Source organism: Salmo salar, chromosome ssa19 (assembly GCF_905237065.1).
Source record: "Salmo salar chromosome ssa19, Ssal_v3.1, whole genome shotgun sequence".
Classification (NCBI taxonomy): Eukaryota; Metazoa; Chordata; class Actinopteri; order Salmoniformes; family Salmonidae; genus Salmo; species Salmo salar.
The window spans coordinates 7894306-7915141 of record NC_059460.1 but is presented as its reverse complement, the minus strand read 5'-3'; the positions used below and the strand labels follow the sequence as shown (position 1 = coordinate 7915141).

The window sequence follows — 20836 nt, the reverse complement described above, 5'->3', positions numbered from 1 at the left end:
TGTATGCTTCTGCATAAATTATGTAATATGCCAGGGAAATATGTATGCTGTAGCTAAGAAAGTAATACTAAGTGTATGTTGTGTAGTAAGATGTTAGTAGCCCATGTGCCTCTCCCTAATAATTTGGTCCATTTACCCCTCTTAATTTCGCCTACTGTTTTGACTTGCTGGTGCACATGTAGCCTATAACCTGTTTTAGAGAAATGTAATCATTGAATTTTGTAAGCGCTATCATTGTCTGCTTATATGTTCGATTTATTTATCCTACGGTTCTGACTTGGTGTATAGGTACAACACTGTAAGAACGTCCCAGGTTCTGAATTCTGTCGCCATACATTTCAAAAGTGCTGAACAAATAGTTATATTGACTACATCTGTCCTAGCTCGCTCACTAATGTCTTAATAGAAATTACGGATTGACTTATCCGCTTGTCGTCCCTTTACGCCATAGTTTGTACATCTCAATTGTTAGTGGAAACCACATTTGTTTAAGCAAGTCAGCCATATCAGCTATGTTTTTTTTAAAGGCAGTAAATGACACTGAATGAACTGTTTTGCTGCCAGACAAGGCTCCGCTGAAAGCCAGGTGTAGCAGTGGTAAGGTGTTGGGACTGCTGTTGGGACAGCTTTATGTAGGCCCTAACAGTTGGTGGGTACAGTTTGTCACCATTATAGTTCAATTAATGTATTGTTTAGTGTTGTGTAGTTGCTTTTCTGGCATGAATTTCTGTTTTTTTTGTTTGTCCCATGCTAAAATCGCCACTGGATCCCTGTCCTCTGTAGAGAGCAGCCAAGGACAGACTGGAAGTTATCGTAACTTCCGGACTATAAGCCGCAGCTTTTTTCCCAGGCTTTGAACCTCGCGGCTTAAACAATGACGCGGCTAATATATGGATTTTTCCTGCTTTCAATTAAAAAAAAAAAAAAAACATTCTGTGACGTACTCAGTTTTTTGGCAGCATGAAGCTTTCATTAGACCAATGAAATTGCCAAACGGGTTAAGGTCAAACAACTTTTTTGTTTACTGTTTAGATTAAATCGAGCGCTCTCAAACTTCCCATCATTCTGATTACGGTAGTCATTTTGTCACCCTCATCATGGCAAAGACACGGAGAAATGCATATGATGCAGCTTTCAAATTGAAGGCGATTGATCTGGCTGTTGGAAAAGGCAAATAGAGCTGCTGCACGGGAGCTTGGTCTTAATGAGTCGATGACAGGGGCGAAAATCTGATATCAACTTTGGGGGGGACAATTACATGAAATTTTCTCAAGAGCAATTCCTGAGGGGGACACCAAAAGTAGTGCTGTAACACATATCCTACATTGTAATATGGTAAATGTATATTGAGGAACCAAAGAAATAAGGTGTTTGCCGTACTCCTAACTACCGGTACCCAAAACTACACAACTACTCACAACAGCAATACCATTGCCTTTAACAAATCTTAGTTCAGTCACCAGTTTAAGTTGAGAGTGGGGGTATCCATGGCATTTTCCAATAATGTTCCTATTTTACAAGTAAAAAAATGGAGAACCTTTCATAATGTTGCCAAACAAAGACTCAACAAACTTACCTGAGACTCCCTGTCTCTGCCAGTCTGTCCCTGCATATCTGTCCCCAACTCTGCTGTCTGTGTGCCATCTGTTGCCTGCTCTGCCTAATGACATCATTGTGAAACATTTCCATTAGAATTTCATTTCTTTCTTATGAACATTTTATCAACTAGTCTTTGAGATATTAGGCTACTAGGGTTCTTACTTTGCGTTTTGGTGTACTGAAAAATACTCTGATGTCCGTCTTTTATTTTTCTGCCATTTTTCTACCTGGCTGGCTGGCTACACACACACACAGTGTGTAGGTTATTTACAGTAGGAGATGGGCTTCTATCATCTTATCTTTTATCATTCTATTTGGGCTTCGATCTAAAAGGTAGCTAGCAAATGTGAAACGGATTAAAATGACAAGAGTTGACAGCTGTATGAGTTCACCATTTACACAACATATGCTGCAACCTTTTGTAATTTTAATAGTTTGTTTCATATTGGCTGGCTTCCAACAATAGCTGAATTTGCAAAGCTAGCGAGCACCAATTCAGTTTCAGTGGTGTTTGCTATAATCTTTGCTACCCGGGTTAAATAAAATAAATAAATAAAAGTTCCCTTGCGACAATTTAGCTTTTGCAACGAGACCATTAAATATATTTAAGACAATGGTAGAAGAGAGTGTAGTTCTGTTCAGTTTGGACTTCAGTTTATCGCTAACCTTATCACAGGGACTTTGAAGCACTAACTTACATCATCTGCATGCTGATCTCGGAATAAATTGACGATAGCAAAGATTCCATCTTTGACGAGGCCACATAAATGGAATAGGTACTAGCTAGCTTAATAGTTCATATTTGCGCGCTAGCTCTGCATATTCAGCTAGTGTGTGTGCGCGATTGACTGGATTAACCTCACGTCAGTTACGTTCATTGAGTGCCTTTCAGACAGTGGCTACGACCCCTCTGTTACCTTGCCAGTGGATCAAACCATTGTGAGGAAAAGGGTGGGGGGGTCGCAATCTTTTGAAACTTAAAAATGCGCTATTAAGTGTCTACAATCAGCACAATTGCTTTCATTGCGTATTATTAATATTATTTAAATTACATAGTTATGTTTCAGTGATATATTGGGGGGGACAAATCATATTTTTCCCAGGATGGGGGGGTCGTGTCCCCCCCGTCCCCCCCCCGATTTCCGCCCCTGGTCGATGATAAGATGTTGGAAACAGCAGCGTGAGGAATTGACTCAGTGCAAAAAGACAACTAAAGCTTACTGCTCATTTTTTTTTTGTTACAAGCCGTGTTTCGTTAAAGCCTATTTATTTTTGTTACAAGCCGTGTTTCGTTAAAGCCTATTTATTTTTGTTACAAGCCGTGTTTCGTTAAAGCCTATTTATTTTTCTTACAAGCCGTGTTTCGTTAAAGCCTGTGTAAAGTTCATTTGTTTCAATGTACCGGTAGGCACCTGCAGCTTATAGACATGTATGGCTTATTTATGTTAAAAAAAAAAAAAAAAAACATAAATTCAGTGGGTGCGGCTTATATTCAGGTGCGCTTAATAGTCCGGAAATTACGGTATTCAGAAGCCGGTTCATATGATCAGAAACATATATATTATTCATCAACAAGGAGCCAGCCTGGGCGTGTGTATCTGCGTGGAAGGGCCGGGGCTTTTGTGGCGCGATGGGTAACGATGCTTCGTGGGGTGTCAGTTGTTGATGTGTGCAGAGGGTCCCTGGTTCGAGCCCAGGTAGGGGCGAGGAGAGGGACAGAGGCTAGACTGTTACATGTACATGGCCCGAAATACTTTTGAAGAGATGGGAAACTCCACTGGAATCGTATTAACGCCCATTGTGTACGTTGCCCATGTTACCTCAATGGGCCATGCGGTGCATTCTGGGCGATTCTGGGACAAGGAGGGCGCTAGATCAAAAACCCAACATTATTATGAATTTCGTCGACAATAAGTACAGCATTACAAATCTTTTCCAAAAATGTCACATAATTAACTTTCTATCTATAATATTGTATGTCTTTGGAATCGTGATATTACGTACATTCGAGTAGAATAGGCAAGTTAATCAACTCGTACCTTGACTTTGAAAATGGATTGTGTAACGCCGAATGACTACGTGAACGCAATTGGTCGACAGTCTGCTGGGTGGACATTATACGTTCCTCCATTTATTGCAACTGGGATTTATAACTCCTCCTTTCTCTAATATCTCTGACATAGCTAACAGGACGAGCGCTAGCATAGCTAACAAATTAGCATGAAAATACGGTTAAAACCAAAATACACTTCCCGTTATGACAAACTACATGTTAATACTTTGTACATTAGTTAATACAAATCCTGTGACAGTTTGGACGGAATTATATATTTTTAAAAAGTGCTTTTAACTGGGCAAGGAGTGGCGAAGGATTTCCGATCTACCATTAATTCCAGAAAATGGTGCACAAAAATAATAGAAGATGGGGTGCAATATCGTCAACCAACCACAGGATGTCAGTCAATTACGCATTAATTAAACATGTCAATATAAATAAATGAAACTATAGATATATTTTACAGGAACTCAATAACATGAATTGAATTTGTGAAACTAACTAATTTGGGCAAACTTCCACAAATACAACAGGATATAAGTTCTTACTCTGTTACACAAGGGGTGTGTAGACTTTCACCAGGTATTACAGATGGACACACTAGTGAGATGTTGCAGGGTGAAATGGGCATTCCTGAGGCAGTGCGTTTTATCCACAGCAGATTAGAGAGCAGATCAGAGAGTGGGAAGCAGGACCAGATACACCCATGCAGCCACACACACACTCAGACACACATAACTAACCAGGTGTTGAACCCAGGTCGCCTCCAAACAAGCCGTTACTGTGAACGGTTCCACACACTAGTCTCCAACACGACAAAGATCACTAACACATTTACACATGGAAATATACACACTCCCACAGATGAAAGGGTGGGAACAGTCCCAAGAAAATGTTGCTCTGCTCCTGGGAATATAAAACATTTACTGACATTTACAGCCAAGGTAGACGATTATATTACATAACAGCTTTAGAAAATTCACTGCCAATCTAACACAAACACTATAAAGGATAGAGGAGCCAACTGCTACCACATAGTGAAGAGGAGCGGAGAAGGAGAGCTTCTCACCGTTTTGTCCAGAACATGAACTACATTACCAAATCATGGGCATTAATTGGTCGCCCCTTTGCTGCTATAACAGCCTCCACTATTCTGGGAAGGCTTTCCACTAGATGTTGGAACGTTGCTGTGGGGACTTGCTTCCATTCAACCACAAGAGCATTACTGAGGTCGGGCAATGATGTTGGGCGATTAGGCATGGCTCGCAGTCGGCGTTCCAATTCATCCCGAAGGTGTTTGATGGGGTTGAGTTCAGGGCTCTGTGCAGGCCAATCAAGTTCTTCCACACCGATCTCAACAAACCATTTCTGTATGGACCTCGCTTTGTGGACAGAGACATTGTCATGCTGAAACAGGAAAGGACCTTCCCCAAACAGGTGCCACAAAGTTGGAAGCACAGAATCTTCTAGAATATCATTGTGCTGTAGAGTTAAGATTTCCCTACACTGGAACGAAGGGGCTTAGCCCGAACCATAAACTGTCCCAGACCATTCTTACTACTCTAAATTTTACAGTTGGCACTATGCATTGGGGCAGATAGCGTTCTTCTGGCATTCACCAAACCCAGATTCGTCCATTGGACTGCCAGATGGTGAAGTGTGATTCATCACTCAGGAGAATGCATTTCCACTGCTCCAGAGTCCAAGCTCCAGGCGAGCTTTACACCACTCCAGCCGACGCTTGGCATTGCGCATGGTGATCTTCAGCTTGTGTGCAGCTGCTTGGCCATGGAAACCCATTTTAAAAAACTCTGGACAAACAGTTTTTCTGCTGATCTTTCTTCCAGAGGCAGTTTGGAACTCGGTAGTCAGTGTTAGAACTGAGAACAGTCTTATTTTTATGCGCTTCGCCCTTCAGCACTCAGTGGTCCCGTTCTGTGAGCTTGTGTTGCCTACCACTTAGCGGCTGAGCCGTTGCTACTCTTATACGTTTCCACTTCACAATAACAGCACTAAGAGTTGACCGGGGCAGCTCTAGCAGGGCTTAAATTTGGCGAACTGACTTCTCGGAGAGGTGACGGTGCCACGTTGAAAGTCACTGAGCTCTTCAGTAAGGCCATTCTACTGCCAATGTTTGTCTATGTTGACTGTATGGCTGTGTGCTAATTTGAAGGGGTGTCTACATACACTATATATACAAAAGTATCTTGGCAGCACAATGGGACAACAGGAAAACCACCTGAATCGGACTCAGTTCGGACTCAGTTCAACATACCTTATACAGAGTGCTGCTACAAACAGTTTGCTGGTTAGAAAGATTTGTTTAGGTTATAGTGAACTGAAGGCTGCGGAGACTGGGGTATCTACACTGGGGTCGGGTAAAGCAAAGATGGTATGGTAGGGTTTGTGCTCTGCTTATAGTATGATAATCACGTACTCCAGCTTCATAGAGTAATGCAGCAGTGAGGTTATTTATTTTCCATTGTAAACCTTCCAGTTTAGCCAGCATTGCCATTACCGGTCCTGATTTGCAGACTATAACAATATAACAGCAGGGCAGGACGCAGTAACACAGCGTCTGGTGACATCAGGTGGACATACTGGGAATTACACCAATGATCTTAGAAGTTCTGTGACAATCATTTCTCACTGAACTTCATACTCATTGAAACAGTCATGCACCCACAAAATATTCAAGCAGAACACACCAGGGCTGTTTTGTTGATCTAATTTATTCTCCCATCAAAACTAGACATGATGACACACTGAAGTGTACAGTCTATCCACTGACAAATACAAATGTCTCTCACAGAAGACTTTCCCTCTCACAAACAAGTGACAAATGTGAGGGACTGGCCAGTCTCCAGTCCTGCATGCTGGGGCAGGTGGGCGGAGCTTGGCTCTATTCATCATTGTCCGACGACTCCTCTTCCTGGCTGATCTGGAAGTATCTCAGCTCGTAGGTCTCCTTGTCCGACAACACGACTCTCAACCAATCACGGAGGTTGTTCTTCTTCAGGTAACTGTGGACCAATGGGAGAGGAGGAGTTTGATGTCTAAGAAGGGGAGGAGTACACCTCAGACCTGTCCTAAAGGGTTGAGGCCAGAGAGTTCCTCAAACCTACTCCTAGTTAAAAAAAAAAGGCACACTCAATGGAGTTATTAGTAGTAGACTATCGACACCAATAGCTTACCTCTTGGAAAGCTGGTTCTGTGACGTGGATCTTGTTTTTTTCAGAAGGTCGATCTCGACTGCATTTGCCAGATTTCCTGTCTTGCCATTGACTTTTACCCTCTCTTTGAGAAAGGTTTCCTGTTGGAAAGAGCAGTGACTAGGGAAGAGAACCCTAGTCAGCTAGGGAATGTTACCATAGTCCACACACAGAGTTAGACAAACATTACACAATGATGAAGCATAATATCCCTAGCCTGTTTAATGATGAAGACCATGGGCAGTAGCCCTATGGTGTCCGGTGAAGCGGGGCCGGTAACATACAAAGTTGGCAGAGTGCAGGATGCTGTCCTCCACAGGGTGGGTCAGGTCAAGGGTGAACCCCCTTCTTGGCGCTCTTGACCACAGTCTGTTTCTTGTGCTTCAGCTAGGGGACACATTCAGATCATAGAAATATAAAGGAGTGTAATGATTCTCTCAACGTCAGCAAGACAAAGGAGCTAATCATGGACTACAGAAAACGGAGGGCCGAGCACGCCCTCATTCACATCGACAAGCTGTAGTGGAGCAGGTCGAGAGCCATTCATAATGCACATTCACTAATAATGTAGACATTATTTTACTGTAATAGAGGAGAAGTTGACCTTTCGAACCATACCCTGTTTATGTTTCAACTCCTCAAAATTCAAGCAGAGCAGACTATACTAAAACAGATGTACCAATGAACCAATTCTGGAAAATGCTCAGTTTGTCACACGCATTATGGTACCACATATCTCTAGCAGCATTTTAGTCAAATAAAGATTGTTATACTAGCTGTTAAGTCTTAATGTGCAATAAGTGAAATAAGCATAAAACAATTATAAAGGAATTGGCAACTCGTTCTCATTCTGAGAAATAAGGTAAGCCACTTGATTTAAACATTGAATATAGTGGACAGGCTAGCATGCTGTTCAAAGAGTTGGAGACAGACAGAAGGTTGTGTTCATAACAATTCAACTGTTTTGCCTTGCTAGCTGAATTCAGAGCTTGTGAAATTATACCTAGATCCAAGTTGGCTAAACTTGAAATCTAAATATTAGCTGGCTACTCACCAGCGCGTGGGCTTGTGTTTGAGAGATTGTTTATGAGACCGGTGTTCATTTTCTATAATGCCTGCTACATTATTAGTGAATGTGCATTATGAATGGTTCTGGTTAAATTTGTAACAAAAATTTAATTTTTATAGACAATCCTGAAAGCCAGATCAGTGATTATTGCAAAAAAAAGCAGGTACAACTATTTTGATTAACTTATTAGTGGGTCTTACAGTTGTGGAAGGTATATATATTCAGCCTCGGTATAATTACACAAGCTCTGAATTCATTCAATTATTGTTGACTGTTTAAAATACAGTGGATTTGACCTTTAAATTGTACAACAAAGATTAGAGACAACACACACATATATACTGCTCAAAAAAATAAAGGGAACACTAAAATAACACATCCTAGATCTGAATGAATGAAATAATCTTATTAAATACTTTTTTCTTTACATAGTTGAATGTGCTGACAACAAAAATCACACAAAAATAATCAATGGAAATCCAATTTATCAACCCATGGACGTCTGGATTTGGAGTCACACTCAAAATTAAAGTGGAAAACCACACTACAGGCTGATCCAACTTTGATGTAATGTCCTTAAAACAAGTCAAAATGAGACTCAGTAGTGTGTGTGGCCTCCACGTGCCTGTATGACCTCCCTACAACGCCTGGGCATGCTCCTGATGAGGTGGCGGATGGTCTCCTGAGGGATCTCCTCCCAGACCGGGACTAAAGTATCCGCCAACTCCTGGACAGTCTGTGGTGCAACGTGGCGTTGGTGGATGGAGCGAGACATGATGTCCCAGATGTGCTCAATTGGATTCAGGTCTGGGGAACGGGCGGGCCAGTCCATAGCATCAATGCCTTCCTCTTGCAGGAACCCCTGACACACTCCAGCCACATGAGGTCTAGCATTGTCTTGCATTAGGAGGAACCCAGGGCCAACCACACCAGCAAATGGTCTCACAAGGGGTCTGAGGATCTCATCTCGGTACCTAATGGCAGTCAGGCTACCTCTGGCGAGCACATGGAGGGCTGTGCGGCCCCCCAAAGAAATGCCACCCCACACCATGACTGACCCACCGCCAAACCGGTCGTGCTGGAGGATGTTGCAGGCAGCAGAACGTTCTCCACGGCGTCTCCAGACTCTGTCACGCCTGTCACATGTGCTCAGTGTGAACCTGCTTTCATCTGTGAAGAGCACAGGGCGCCAGTGGCGAATTTGCCAATCTTGGTGTTCTCTGGCAAATGCCAAATGTCCTGCACGGTGTTGGGCTGTAAGCACAACCCCCACCTGTGGACGTCAGGCCCTCATACCACCCTCATGGAGTCTGATTCTGACCGTTTGAGCAGACACATGCACATTTGTGGCCTGCTGGAGGTCATTTTGCAGGGCTCTGGCAGTGCTCCTCCTGCTCCTCCTTGCACAAAGGCGGAGGTAGCGGTCCTGCTGCTGGGTTGTTGCCCTCCTACGGCCTCCTCCATGTCTCCTGATGTACTGGCCTGTCTCCTGGTATGCCTCCATGCTCTGGACACTACGCTGACAGACACAGCAAACCTTCTTGCCACAGCTCGCATTGATGTGCCATCCTGGATGAGATGCACTACCTGAGCCACTTGTGTGGGTTGTAGACTCCGCCTCATGCTACCACTAGAGTGAAAGCACCGCCAGCATTCAAAAGTGACCAAAACATCAGCCAGGAAGCATAAGAACTGAGAAGTGGTCTGTGGTCACCACCTGCCGAACCACTCCTTTATTGGGGGTGTCTTGCTAATTGCCAATAATTTCCACCTGTTGTCTATTCCATTTGCACAACAGCATGTGAAATGTATTGTCAATCAGTGTTGCTTCCTAAGTGGACAGTTTGATTTCACAGAAGTGTGATTGACTTGGAGTTACATTGTGTTGTTTAAGTGTTCCATTAATTTTTTTGAGCAGTGTATATATTTAAATCAAGATGTTATCAAGAATCGCTCATAAGAAAAATAAATAAAAGGTGAGCTATGAGTTTCAGGCATATCGCTCAGCCCTACTGCATCACCGGTTGGTATGGCAACTGCTTGGCATCCGACCGCAAGGTCCTACAGATGGTAGTGCGTATGTCCCAGTACATCACTGGGGCTAAGCTTCCAGCCATCCAGAACCTCTATACCAGTCGGTGTGTCAGAGGAAGGCCCTAAAAATGGTCAGACTCCAGCCACCAAGTCCTAGACTGCAGGGCTCTATGCTGACCTTTTTTTTCAAAGGAGCACGTGTGCGCCTAAATTGAAAAATGAAAGCGCACACAAAGTAATTTAGGCGCACAATGACAAATATTTGAGGTAATAAAGCTAGAATCCTTAATTTTTTGGGGCCTGGTTGCACAGCAAAATATTTAGGCGAATATGCGAGTAAAATGTTAAGAATTTAGAGCCCTGAACTGTTCTCTCTGCTACCGCACGGCTAGCAGTACCAATGCACCAAGTCTGAAAGCAACAGGACCTTGAACAGCTTCTACCCCCAAGCCATAAGACTGCTAAATTGTTAGTTTGATAGTTAACCAAATAGATATCAGAGTATCTGCATTGACACTTTTTGCACTAACTTTGACTTATCACATAAGGCCATAGCCATGGAGTCAACATTGGGGGGGGACCAAATCTGTAGGGGGGTCTGGGGGTTGTTCTTTCCTTAAAATGGCTTGCACCCCCTGCAATCGTCCAGCCATGTTTGCGGCACCGTCATAGGTTTGTCCTCGAAGTTGGGAAGGAGGAAGGCCTATACGCATCATCACATCACATGCCATCTTGGCTATATTTTGCCCTGCCGTTGATGACACTTCGTAGAGTCCCAGGAATGATCCTTTGGTTGTAGATATGCATATACAAAGCACAAACATATTGACTCCTGATCAACTCCTGATATATCCTGGGTGCATTCAAACATATTGACTAGAGGTCGACCGATTAATCGGCATGGCCGATGAACAACCGGTAATCTGCATTTTTGGACGCCGATTATGGCCGATTACATTGCGTTCCACGAGGAAACTGCGTGGCAGGCTGACTACCTGTTATGCGAGTGCAGCAAAAAGCCAAGGTAAGTTGCTAGCTAGCATTAAACTTACCTTCTAAAAAACAATCAACCTTCACATAATCACTAGTTAACTACACATGGTTGATGATATTACTAGGTTAACTAGCTTGTCCTGCGTTGCATATAATCGATGCGGTGGCTGTTAATTTATCATCGAATCACAGCCTACTTCGCCAAACGGGTGATGTTTTAACAAAAGCGCATTCGCAAAAAAAGCACAATCGTTGCACGAATGTACCTAACCATAAACATCAATGCCTTTCTTAAAATCAATACACAGAAGTATATTTTTTTAAACCTGCATATTTATTCATGTTAGCAGGCAATATTAACTAGGGAAATTGTGTCACTTCTCTTGCGTTTATTGCACACAGAGACAGGGTATACGCAACAGTTTTGGCTGCCTGGCTCGTTGCAAACTAATTTACCATAATTTTACATAACGATGACATAATATTGATGGTTGTGCAATGTAACAGCAATATTTAGACTTAGGGTTGTCACTCGTTCGATAAAATACGGAACGGTTCCGTATTTCACTGAAAGAATAAATGTTTTGTTTTCGAAATGATAGTTTCCGGATTTGACCATATTAATGACCAAAGGCTCATATTTCTGTGATTATTATATTATAATTAAGTCTATGATTTGATATTTGATAGAGCATCCTGACTGAGCGGTGGTAGCAGCAGCAGGCTCGTAAACATTAATTCAAACTTTACTGCGTTTGCCAGCAGCTCTTAGCAATGCTTCAGTCACAGCGCTATTTTTGACTTCAAGCCTATCAATTCTGAGATTAGGCTGGCAATACTAAAGTGCCTATTAGAACATTAAATAATCAAAGGTATATGAAATACAAATGGTATAGAGAAAAATAGTTGACGCGTCATAATTCCTATAATAACTACAACCTAAAACTTCTTAACTGGGAATATTGAACCACCAGCTTTCATATGTTCTGAGCAAGGAACTTAAACGTTAGCTTTTTTTACATGGCACATATTGCACTTTTACTTTCTTCTCCAACAATGTGTTTTTGCATTATTTAAACCAAATTGAGCATGTTTCATTATTTATTTGAGACTAAATATTTTATTTATGTATTATATTAAGTTAAAATAAGTATTCATTGTTCATTCAGTATTGTTGTAATTGTCATTATCACACATAAAAATCAGCCGATTAATCGGTATAGGCTTTTTTTTGGGTCATCCAATAATCGGTATCGGCGTTGAAAAATCATAAATCGGTCGACCTCTAATATTGACTCCTGATCAACTCCTGACATATCCTGGGTGCATTAAAACATACTGACTCCTGAGCGACTCCTGAGCAACTCCTGACATATCCTGGGTGCATTAAAACATATTGACTCGTGATCAACTCCTGATATATCCTGGGTGCATTCAAACATATTGACTCCTGATCAACTCCTGATATATCCTGGGTGCATTCAAACATATTGACTCCTGATCAACTCCTGATATATCCTGGGTGCATTCAAACATATTGACTCCTGATATATCCTGGGTGCAATCAATGATAAGTGTGAATTGGACCACTGGCATTGATGTTATTTCCGACAGAATTTCTTTGACGATTGTATTGCCCACCAGCTTCAAAATGTCGTTTTGCATTTGGGGACTGGTGAAATCAAAGTGACCTTTCAGCCAGGTGGTCAGCTCTGCCTTGTACTTTAGAAGCTGGCTGAAATTCCCACTTTCCTTATCAACGCCTCGAAAAGCCTGACCTTGCCGCACCAAGTACTTCACACCCCCAACAATCTTCATAAGATTGCTTGATTGTATTATCTGAAATACACATAAGAAGCCATAATTAGAGGAATATCTCAGTTTAAATTAACATTAGGATTAGACTGCTGTTATGTCCTTATTCGGTCTTAACCGTCAATATTTGCTTCTTTTCTCACTCACCTCCATGTCACCTGCTCTCCCTGTCCTGTCGGCATCCTCGTGCTCTCTCTCTTTACTCTGAACGCACCAGTGAACATGAAAGAAATATTATCAGTAAACTAATGACTAGAAACAATGTTGATACACATATGGAGGCCAACAGGATTCTATACATTAGGGTTAGACTGTTGTGATGTCCTTTTTGGTTAAGAGTCTTAATATCATCGTGTTGGTGCTGTTCCTACGACATCATAATTAATGTTGCTCCAGGACCATCATTGCAACTGACCTGTAGTTAGTTGGTTACCCCAGTCCAAAGACAGAATATTCATCTGCCCCCCACCCTTTGACCTAACCCTAACCTCAATGACACCTGTGCCTAAACCTAACCTCAGTTGTGCCAATATTAATTATGACGTCGTAGGAACAACACCAACACAGCGATATCAGATCTGTCATCAATATTTACTCCTTCTCTCACTCACCTCCATGTCACCTGCTCTCCTTGCCCTGTTGGCATCCTCATGCTCTCTCCTTACTCTGAACACACCAGAGTGAACATTAAATAAATATTATCAGAAAACAAGTGGTGTTTCTTGCCATGATGTTCAGGAATGGATTACTAACCATTTCTGATCTGAATGGCAATGATTATTATATCAAGAAACATTGACTCATCTCTTGTACTACTGTATACTTCTATCATCTGACTGGTACTCATTTCCTCACTGCTCTCAACTTATTCTTCTTTCGTAAAACTGACTATCCTACCGATCCTCGACTTCAGCGATGTCATTTACAAAATAGCCTCCAACACAGTGCCATCCATTTTGTCACCAAAGCCCCATATACTACCTACCACTACGACCTGTTTGCTCTCGTTGGCTGGCACTCGCTTCATATTCGTCACCAAACCCACTGGCTCCAGGTCATCTATAAGTCTTTGCTAGGTAAAGCCCCGCCTTATCTCAGCTCACTGGTCACCATAGCAGCACCCACCCGTAGCACGCGCTCCAGCAGGTATATTTCACTGGTCACCCCCAAAGCCAACTCCTCCTTTGGCCGCCTTTCCTTCCAGTTCTCTGCTGTCAATGACTGGAAAGAATTGCAAAAATACTGAAGCTGGAGACTCATATCTCCCTCACTAACTTTAAGCATCAGCTTACAGATCATTGCACTCTGCACATAGCCCATCTGTAAATAGCCCACCCAACTACCTTATCCCCATATTGTTATTTATTTTTTGCTCATTTGCAACCCAGTATCTCTACTTGCACATTCATCTCCTGCTAATCTATCACTCCAGTGTTTAATTGCTAAATTATAATTATTTCGCCACTATGGCCTATTTATTGCCTTACCTCCCTAATCTTACTTAATTTGCACACACTGTATATAGACTTTTCTATTGTGTTATTGACTGCACATTTGTTTATTCCATGTGTAACTCTGTGTTGTTTGTGTCACATTGCGTTGCTTTATCTTGGCCAGGTCGCAGTTGTAAATGAGAACTTGTTCTCAACTGGCCTACCTGGTTAAATAAAGGTGAAATAAAAATAAAATAGTCTATCACAATGCCATCCGTTTTGCCACCAAAGCCCCATATACTACCCACCACTGCGACCCGTATGCTCTCGTTGCCTGGCCCTCACTACATATTCGTTGCAAAACCCACTGGCTCCAGGTCATCTATAAGTCTATGCTAGGTAAAGCCCCACCTTATCTCAGCTCACTGGTCACCATAGCAACGCCCACCCGTAGCACCGCTCCAGCAGGTATATCTCCCTGGTCATCCCCAATGACTGGAACGAATTGCAAAAATCTCTGAAGCTGGAGTCTTATATCTCCCTCTCTAACTTTAAGCATCAGCTGTCAGAGCAGCTTACCGATCACTGCACCTGTACACAGCCAATCTGTAAATGGCACACCCAACTACCTCATCCTGATATTATTACTTATCCTCTTGCTCTTTTGCACCCCAGTATCTCCACTTGCACATCATCATCTGCACATCTATCACTCCAGTGTTAATGCTAAATTGTAATTATTTTCACCTCTAGGGCCTATTTATTGCCTTACCTCCCTAATCTTCTACATTTGCACACACTGTACATAGATTTTTCTATTGTGTTATTGACTGTACGTTTGTTTATGTGTAACTCTGTGTTGTTGTTTCTGTCGCACTCTTGGCCAGGTCACAGTTGTAAATGAGAATTTGTTCTCAACTGGCCTACTTGGTTAAATAAAGGTTAAATAAAATAATTACAAATTCTGAGACTGCCCAAAAAAACTGATGAATGTCACTGCCACCCTTCCTCTTGCTCAGATGACACTCACTGTGAATGAAAGCTGACTGTAATAAAACCGCTTATACTTTAAATCAAACAAACACTAATTATATTTATCATAAGCAAGTACAGCTATACGAATATGCAATACATTAAAGCTACTACTGTTTACATAAATTACACATACAGCGCAACATAAATGATTGACACTTTACTCAGACTTCACTTGGGCTTTCTGACAAATATAACGTAATAAAAGACATTAACGTTAGTTGAATACGCCCGTGAGCACCATTGTTGGTCCCTGGGTGAATGTGCGGCTAATTAATTGTCCAGGTAAAAGAGCTATGATAGCTAACGTTAGTGATGGTTGATTGATTAGCACTCGCAAATCGGCCCGTTTTCACCAAAAACGTTTGTTTTCACTCCATGCAAATAGACACTTTTTTGCAAAATATTATTTATTTCCACAATTACCGTTCCAGCGCAAAACGTCGTGTTGACATTAAAACTATCACAATCCAGAGTGATATAGCCTACATAACACTCATATTACATTATTGTTTTCAAATGTTTAATACATTTGAAAGTAATGAAATAGAGAGACAGTAGTGTTTGACATTGACTGTACCTATCCACAGCAGTCGAGCAACAGCTTCTGCTTGGGTAAGGCAAAACTACTTGGACAAACCACACACAGAACTGCAGTACACCGTAATATTAGAACCAGTAGTAATAATAAGGGCAATTTGTTAAGTTTAGTTATGATTACATTTGCTAATGATTATTCCGGACGACGGTGCGTGGTTCCCTATCGTACCGTAGCAAAGTTTTTATATCAATATATTGGGGGTGACAATTTGAGCATATTTGAATATTGGGGGGGGGGGTGCCCTCCCTAATATATATTATGATGACGGCCCTGACACATACGCCGCAGCTACTGTTTATTATCCATCTTGTTGCCAAGTCACTTTATTCCTAGTGATATGTACATATCTACCTCAATTACCTCGTATGGGCTCCTGAGTGGTGCAGCGGTCTGAGGCACTGCATCTCAGTGTAAGAGGTGGATTCAAAAACAGTCCTTGGCTTGAATCCAGGCTGTATCACATCCGGCCGTAATTGGGAGTCCCATAGGGCAGCGCACAATTGGCCCAGCGTCGTCCGGGTTTGGCCGGGGTAGGCCGTCATTGTAAATAACAATTTTTCATAATAACTTTTCATGTTCAAAAGTGTGCACTCTCCTCAAACAATAGCATGGTATTATTTCACTGTAATATATATACTGTAAATTGGACAGTGCAGTTAGATTAACAAGAATTTAAGCATTCTGCCAAATTCAGATATGTCTATGTCCTGGGAAATGTTCTTGTTACTTACAAACTCATGCTAATCGCATTAGCCGACGTTAGCTCAACCGTCCCCCAGGGGACCCACCGATCCTGAAGAAGTTTAACTGACTTGCCTAGTTAAATAAAGGTTACATAAAAAAATAAAAAACACAGACTCTGAACTGGTACCCCGTGTATTTCGCCAAGTAATCATTACTAATTATTACTTTATTATTGCTATATTTGTTTTCTCTCCGCAATGTTGAGAAGGGCCCGTAAGTAAGCATTTCACTGTTCGTCTACACCTGTTGTTTACTGAAGCATGTGACAAATTCAATTTGAGCTACTATGGGTCAGAGAGCCATGACAAGCTTTCCTCAACGTAATGTTTCTCCTGAACCACGTCTCTCAGAGATTAGAATAGGGATCTAGTTTACATGATTCTGCTGTCCCCAGACTTGAGTACTGTAATAGCAAATTCCCCCTTTCTGATCGACTATCCAAAATTAGGTCAAACGTATTTATGTCATTGCTAGTGAAGAGGCTGCAAATTGCATACTTATATAAAAAGTGGTATCAATTGTGAAAACAAATAGCCATCTTGAATCTATGCTTTGAACTTACTTTACAGTAATTGCCATCTTTGAAACTGAACATGTGTAACGTTAACAAGCCACTAGCTAAACCTCGACTTCAAATGAATGGGGAGTAGTTTTATACTTTATTTAATAATATAAACCCAGAAATCACAATGAAATGTATTATACAGCATAATGTAAAGTAATTAACACATTTTGTTTAGTAAAAGTAACGATTAAAAAAAGCTCTTTTCACATACCGGTGCCATGTTGAGTGATCCGAGTATAAAGGAAGTTGCGCAGGCTCCTTACATAATATGGTCATGGTTCAGTGAATGGCATTCCAAATTGGAATGTGGGATATTCCACAGCAGGGATCGTCAACTAGATTCAGCCGCCAGCCGATTTTTTCTTGACCAGATGATCAGGGGACCGGAACAAAATTACAAATAATTTGTAGACTGCAAATTGACCGCAAGACGCCAAAACATATATGTTTGACTGAAACATAATCTTTTAAAACATTGCTTACGTTTGAGTATGATCACGTGTCTCTCTCTATTAGGTGTGAACAATACTTAGTAACAGATTTCTTGGACTAAAATCACTTGGAGCTGATTTCCTGGTGTTTTTTTTTAAAAGTTTTATGTCCAACCAAATAAATCGGAATATTATTTTTCTCAGGAAGCTTGCGGGTGCAAACAAAACTATCCCGCTGGCCGTCAGTTGGGGGACCCTGTTCTACAGTTCCATTTTCAGTATTCTGCAGTACACTTATATAATGGATGAAATACTATGCCATACATTTCAATTTTTATTCATAGATCACTGGTGTTGTATAGTTGTGAAATTCACCATTATCATTTACCATGAATGAGGTACTATATTTTAACTTTGCATCTATTGTGATAAATCTACTAATGTATTATTAGTTAGAAAAGGGAGGCTTTCACTGGTTATCATGGCGTTGCCTTTTCTTTTTTTTGTTGTCTTTTTTTAATCCACTCCAAAGGCCAAGTTGGGTCCAAAGAGCAGCCAGACAGCACCCACCCAAACTGGAGAGAATAAATCATTGACAGCAGGGCCAGATTAAGAAATCATAGGCCCCAGGACTTTTTTTTTGTATTTTGAAATATGCAAAATACAGACAGCTGCAACCAACCATAGAAATATAACCCATAGATGCCAATTCCGATTCAAGTCAGGACTGTCATCCATTGCTACTGTACCCCTCGAGTATAATAGTCAAATTACCAGGATAAGAGGTTACAAAACCCTTCTATGGATTATGCCTATGGCCACAACACAACTGTAGGCATACCGACAACTGCCAAAATAAAGAAAAAACAAAGTATATATTATGTGTGGGGTACATTTTCCTGGCATGGTTTAGGCCCACATGTAGAATCTATGCCAAGGCGCATTCAAGCTGTTCTGGCAGCTCGTGGTGACCCAACACCACTTTATGTTGGTGTTTCCTTTATTTTGGCAGATACAGTATAAATACATACAGTCGTGGCCAAAAGTTGAGAATTACAAATATTAATTTTCACAGTCGCTGCCTCAGGTTGTATGATGGCAATTCGCATATACTCCAGAATGTTATGAAGACTGATCAGATGAATTGCAAAGTCCCTTTTTGCCATGCAAATGAACTGAATCCCAAAATAACATTTCCACTGCATTTCAGCCCTGCCACAAAAGGACCAGCTGACATGTCAGTAATTCTCTCATTAACACACGTGTGAGTGTTGACGAGGACAAGGCTGGAGATCACTGTCATGCTGATTGAGTTCAAATAACAGACTGGAAGCTTCAAAAGGAGGGTGGTGCTTGGAATCATTGTTCTTCCTCTGTCACCCATGGTTACATGCAAGGAAACACGTGCCGTCATCATTGCTTTGCACAAAAAGGGCTTCACAGGCAAGGATATTGCTGCCAGTAAGATCGCATCTAAATCAACCATTAATCGGATCATCAAGAACTTCAAGGAGAGCGATTCAATTGTTGTCTAGAATGCTTCAGGGCACCCAAGAAAGTCCAGCAAGTGCCAGGACCGTCTCCTAAAGTTGAATCAGCTGCGGGATCAGGGAACCACCAGTACAGAGCTTGCGCAGGAATGGCAGCAGGCAGGTGAGAGTGCATCTGCACGCACAGTGAGGCAAAGACTTTTGGAGGAAGGCCTGGTGTCAAGAAGGGCAGCATAGCAGCCACTTCTCTCCAGGAAAAACATCAGGGACACACCTGATATTCTGCAAAAGGTACAGGGAATGGACTGCTGAGGACTGGGGTAAAGTCATTTTCTCTGATGAATCCCCTTTCCGATTGTTTGGGGCATCCGGAAAAAAGCTTGTCCAGAGAAGACAAGGTGAGCGCTACCATCAGTCCTGTGTCATGCCAACAGTAAAGCATCCTGAGACCATTCATGTGCGGGGTTGCTTCTCAGCCAAGGGAGTAGGCTCACTCACATGTTTGCCTAAGAACACAGCCATGAATAAAGAATGGTACCAACACGTCCTCCGAGAGCAACTTCTCCCAACCATCCAGGAACAGTTTGGTGACGAACAATGCCTTTTCCAGCATGATGGAGCACCTTGCCATTAGGCAAAAGTGATAACTAAGTGGCTCGGGGAACAAAACATCGATATTTTGGGTCCATGGCCAGGAAAATCCCCAGACCTTAATCCCATTGAGAACTTGGTCAATCCTCAAGAGGCAGGTGGACAAAAAAAAAAAAAAAAAATTCTAAACAAACTCCAAGCATTGATTATGCAAGAATGGGCTGCCATCAGTCAGGATGTGGTCCAGAAGTTAATTGACAGCATGCCAGGGCAGATTGCAGAGGTCTTGAAAAAGAAGGGTCAACACTGCAAATATTGACTCTTTGCATCAACTTCATGTAATTGTCAATAAAAGCCTTTGACACTTATGAAATGCTTGTAATTATAATTCAGCATTCCATAATAACATCTGACAAAAATATCTAAAGACACTGAAGCAGCAAACTTTGTGGAAATTAATATTTGTGTCATTCTCAAAACTTTTGGCCACGACTGTACACAAGTCTGTTGACACCCCTTCAAATGAGTGGATTCGGCAATTTCAGCCACACCCGTTGCTGACAGGTGTATAAAAATCGAGCAGTGCCATGCAATCTCCATAGACAAACAGTGACAGTAGGATGGCCTTACTGAAGAGCTCAGGGACTTTCAACGTGGCACCGTCATAAGATCCAACCTTTCCGAGAAGTCAGTTTGCCAAATTTCAGCCCTGCTAGAGCTGCCCCGGTCAACTGTAAGTGCTGTTATTGTGATGTGGAAACGTCTAGGAGAAACAATGTCTCAGCCGCAAAGTGGTAGGCTACACAAACTCACAGAACGGGACCGCTAAAGCGCGTAGCATGTAAAAATCGTCTGTCCTCGGTTGCAACACTCACTACCGAGTTCCAAACTGCCTCTGGCAATGGGACTAGCTGATTGAGTTGCGGCTGTCAGTGAAAAGCATCTAGATTCTAGATGTGTCTTGAGTATAATATTTACATGTTGCAACAAGGGGAGGGGTGTGGCAACGATATGGCACGTCTCTCTCCAGAATGCATGCGCTCAGCTGTCTCCTGCCAATTCTTGTGCATTCATTGTTTCATCCCATGATTTTGGAATGAGATGTTCAACAAGCAGGTGTCCACATACTTTTGGTCATGTAGTGTACTCAGTCAATTGTATACATTTTATA

The 20836-nt window shown here is 41.9% G+C and overlaps 1 pseudogene; it reads right to left on the bottom strand.

Annotated features, from left to right (window-relative positions):
- Window positions 1-6369: 6369 nt before the first annotated feature.
- On the bottom strand, window positions 6370-19243 carry LOC106578375 (60S ribosomal protein L22-like 1; annotated as a pseudogene).
- Window positions 19244-20836: the final 1593 nt, after the last annotated feature.